This window comes from Trichosurus vulpecula, chromosome 8, assembly GCF_011100635.1.
Source record: "Trichosurus vulpecula isolate mTriVul1 chromosome 8, mTriVul1.pri, whole genome shotgun sequence".
In the NCBI taxonomy this organism is placed as follows: Eukaryota; Metazoa; Chordata; class Mammalia; order Diprotodontia; family Phalangeridae; genus Trichosurus; species Trichosurus vulpecula.
The window spans coordinates 166671106-166675952 of NC_050580.1; the positions used below are offsets into that span (position 1 = coordinate 166671106).

Consider the following 4847-nt stretch of genomic DNA (forward strand, 5'->3'; position numbering starts at 1 on the left):
GCAATTACACAATTACTTTTAAGGTTCACAAAGTGCTTTATAAATATTATTTCCTTTGAACCTCACAACAACCCTGTGAGATAGACACTATTATTGTTGTGGTGGTAGTTGAGGTTGAGTCGTGCCCAACCCTATGTGACCCCATGGAGTTCTGTCCATGGAGTTTTCTTGGCAAAGATACTGGAGTGGTTTGCCGTTTGCTTCTCCAGTGTGTCTCCACTTTACAGGCGAGGAACTGAGGCAAGTAAGGGTTCAGTGACTTGCCCAGGTCACACAGCTAGTAAATATCTGAATCAGAATTCAAATGTCTAAGGCCAGATTTGAACTCAGATCTTCATGATTCCAGGGCCCATGCTCTATCCACTGAACCATGGAACCACCTAGCTGCCCTAGGCACTATTATTATCGTCACTTTATAGATGAGGCAACATAAGCCCAGAAAGGCAAAATGATTTGCCCGGGATCACACAACTAGTAAATGTCTGAATCAGATTTCAAATTCTGGTCTTCCTGACTTTAAGTTCCAGGCCCATGCCACTATTCCACCTAGATACAAACTCCTCAGCCCGGCATTTAAAGCCTTTCATGATTTGACTCAAGCCTACTTTTGCAGGCATTTTTCATTACTCCCCTTCCCACTATTTATGCTTCAGCCAAACTTGACTACTCGATGTTCCCAAACTTGGCATCGCATTTCTCTCCTCCCCTCTTCTTAACTTCCCTATTGCTACAGAAGGAATCCCCAACATCCCAGTCACCCAGGCTCACAACCTAGGTGTCATCCTCCAACTCCTCATTCTCTCTTAATCTGCCATTTCCAAGCAGTTGTCAAGTCCTCTTGATTCTACCATCAACACATCTCTCATGTACATGGCCTTCTCTCCCCTGACACTACTGCCATCCTGATGCAAGCCTTCATCACCTCATACCTGGTCAGTCTCCCTGCCTCTTTTCACTGCAGTGCATCCCTCACTTTGCTATCAAACTGATCCTCCCAAAGTACAGGTCCAACCACATCACCCCCCGCCATCAGTAAACTCTAGTGGCTTCCTCTTACTTCCAGGATCAATATGAAATCCTCTTTGGGGCTTTTAAAGCTTTTTCATAACCTGGACCCTTTCTACTTACTGGTTGACTTACATCTTATTCCTTTCACATACTCTGGGCCTCCTTGAGTTTTCCAACTCCCTAATTATCTGCATTTTCATTGGCTGTACCCTGTGCCTGGAATTCTCTCCCTCCTCCTCTCTGCTTCCTGGCTTCCTTGGCTTCCAACAAGTCTCAGCTAAAATCCCACCTTTTACAAGAAGCTTTTCCCAGTCTGCCTAATACTAATGCCTTCCGTCTCTTGATTATCTCTAATTTATCCTGGATAGATCTTGTTTGTAATTAGTTTTTCACATGTTGTCTCCATAATCAGCCTGTGAGCTTCTTGAGAACTAGAAATGTGGAGGGTTTTGGTGGGGGGGAGACGGGGCCCTCATTACTTACCATAGTGCCTGGCACTCACAGATACTTAACAAAAGCATGACTTGACTATCCTACCTCCCTGGAATATACTCATTCTTCCCAAGGGCAGCCTTTCCTGATCTCCCTAGATATGCTGATGCGCTCTGCTTCTTCTTGTATTTACTTATCTGACTATATGTGGTATCCCCTACCAGAGTATACGCTTTCTGAGGGCAGGGATATTTTTTGTCTTTATATTTCCAATATCTATCACTATGTCTTGTAAATATAAATGCTAAATAATTCTGTTGCAATTAGTCAAGTAAAGTGAATATAAGAGGATTAGGGTCTCTAAGTCAAAGAAATAAATATATAGTTGATAACTGCAATAGTTATGTTGCCTTCCCCTATGCCTATGGTTGTCCAGAAGGTTTTCCTAGCTATTAAATTAAGCATGAAAGGAAAATGATGAGGCAAGGGGGAAAATCAGAGGGAGAAAAAAGAAAATACAATTATGAGATTTGAAAATTCCACACCAGTGGCCTGTCAAATTCTTGATTTATGAAAGTTTAATGAAGTGTAAACAAAACCAAGCCCAGGTGGTATGATTCAATCAGGCCCTTTAATGTTGGACTTCTCACTGTCAGGAATCAGCAAGACAAGTGAAGAGAATACTAATTTCACTGGGATTTATAATAAAGCAAAAACTTCAGACTGAATTATGTAGTAATTATGAACTGCCTGGTGTTTGTTTCTAAGACCAGGGCACCTGCCACTGGGCATAATCCATAGTATATGAAGGCCTGTTGAAAAACCTGATGGTTCTGCCGAGCTGCCTCTTCCAACATTTCTTTCAACAACCAGTGGTACACATTAACCACTGTGTTCGGATCTTAAATCAAACATCAGATAATTTTTTGCCACACAGTGGGATACAGGACTATGTGAGTCCCCCAATGTCACATCATTCAAATTAAACTGACCCTGAACCCATAACCTTAAAACCACTCACTTTGGCAGCCAAATAATTATCACATTTTGATGGTTTGTAGCTTTTACAATGGGCGAGCTGTTTTATTAACAGAAGTCTTTAATTGCATGTGTAGTGCAGTGGATTTGAAGTTAGGAGCCTGAGATTAAATCCTAACTCTGCTACTTAGTACTGTGGAATCTCAGTCAGTCCTCTGGACGCAGTTTTCTCATCTGAGAAATAAAGGGATTGGACAGGGTGACGTCTAGGGGGTCCCTCCAGCTTTAAATCTGTGATCCTATGAAGTATGGCAGGTTCCACTTAAAGGATCCTAGTTGGCTTAGCTGCCAATCTCTCCCTTTCCAATTCTCCCTACCTTTCCTGCAGCCACCACCACTTCCCACCTCTACACTACCACCAACACCACCTCTTTGTGCAGAGTAAAGAGTTCACGTGTCTTAGGATTTAGAGCAGAAATGGACTTTAGAGAACACATCTAGCCCACTCCCTCATTTTATAAATGAAGCTCAGAGAGATAGAATAATTTACACGAGGTCATACAGGCAGTAACTTCTCTTAAAGCATTATTTTCAGTATTCATTCCCCTGTGGGTAAGAATCTACAATGGCTATGGACTTTTAGATCAATTCAAATCAAATTTGGCTTTCATCCAAGGCTCATTCGTCCCATAAAGCTCTCCCAGACTCACAATAATCTTCCTTTACTTTTGAGTACCTGGCCCTTTTGTATACACTCTGTATGACACTGTCTCGGTGTTTCTCAGAGGCTTCCTTAGAATTGTGCATATGCTATTTCATGTATGTACAATTACATAGATGTAGTGGTGCCACAGAGAGAAGGCACATTGGAGACAACAACCTGAGTTTGGAACCATGAACTACATGATGTTTAGCTGTGTCGCTTAACTAAGTTCTTAGATCCTTAACTTCTCTGAGTAAAGCCTCTGTTCTTTTTTTTCTAATCTGAAAAAAGAAAGCAATAATATTTGAACTAGTCACCTTACAGGATTGTTTTAAGGAAAGCTACAGGGATGTCCTCAAACTCAACATGCCCCAAAACAGAGATCAGGATCTTTTCCCCAAAACTTGCTACTCTTCTAAACCTCAATTTCTGTCAAAGGCATGGCCATTCTTCCAGTTCTACAGGCTCACAATCTCTGCATTATCCTCATCCCCTCACTCTCCATTATCTCCTATCCAATCAGTTGACAAATCTTGCCATATCTACCTCGTTTTGCATTTAATCTCTTCTCTCTACTTACACAACCGCTAAGTCCTTGTTACCTCTTCATATAGTCCAAGGCTTCTTAAACGTTTTTCCACCCGTGACCTCCTTTTGTGTTTTGGCATTGCATGGCCTGCGGGCATGCATAGTGCAAAGTGTTCATATTTTGTGTTCAGAACCAAGGCTACAGTAAAGTTGCATGATGCAACATGGACAGCACTACCAGGGACACCTCGGATTCATTACACGTTAAATTTTAATTAATTTTTGGTCATTGCTTGTGGAGAAACCTTTCACTGTTGCCAAATTTTCATGACCTCACCCACAGTTTAAGAAGCTCTGAATTACTATTGCAGCTGATCTACCTCATGTCTCTCTCCACTGCAATCCATCCCCTACACAATTGCCACAGTAATATCCCTTAAGCACATATCTGACCATGTCACTCACTAGACAGTAGGAACTCACTAAACTTCAAGAGCTCCCACTTGCCTCTGGCATCAGTGATAATCTCCTCTGCTCCTCTTTAAGGCATCTACTATTTGCCAGACACTGGGAATACAAATAATAAAAAGAAAAACAATCCATGCTCTCATGGAGTTTATAATCTAATGGGGTAAAGAAGGATGAGCCCACAGGCATGATGGGTCTGTCAAGATGAAAACCAAGCAGAGCACCTAATAGAAAATGAGGAGTTACATGAAAGATTCTGAGACCTCTGTATAGAAAGACTTTTGAAGGAGTTTGTAACTCACCCTCCAATCAGAGGGAAGAGGCAAGTGAGGGAGTTGTAAAGGTGTTGAGTATCAAAAACTGGGTCAATCTGCATGGAGGATGAGATTTCAGGTGATCAGCTTATCCTGGGTGAAGCAGGATGTTCTAAACTAGTACAAGCCACTCATGGAAAATGGAGAAACGAAAAGAAGAAAAAGAAATAGATAAGAGCTGCAAAGATTACTATAACAACGTGGTTTTGCCATCAAGATCAACAGAGCCCCAAATATAACTCTAACACCATAGTTCCAAATGTGATTAAAGACATGGAGAAGCAAGTAACAGAACAAAGTCAGGAAAAGTGGTTGGATGAGACCAAGTATGTGTAAAGGAGATCTGTGCTGGGGAGGTTATACAGTCATGAGGGTGTTGAAGGATTGAGACACAAGGTATCTTTTTCATACCAAAG

At 41.6% G+C, this 4847-nt stretch overlaps 1 non-coding gene across 1 annotated transcript; it reads left to right on the forward strand.

The window, feature by feature from the left end:
* Positions 1 to 3216: 3216 nt before the first annotated feature.
* LOC118830393 lies at positions 3217 to 3344 on the forward strand. Its single transcript, XR_005009038.1, has one exon. It is a non-coding gene; the product is annotated as a small nucleolar RNA SNORA17 (small nucleolar RNA).
* The last annotated feature ends 1503 nt before the right edge of the window (positions 3345 to 4847 follow it).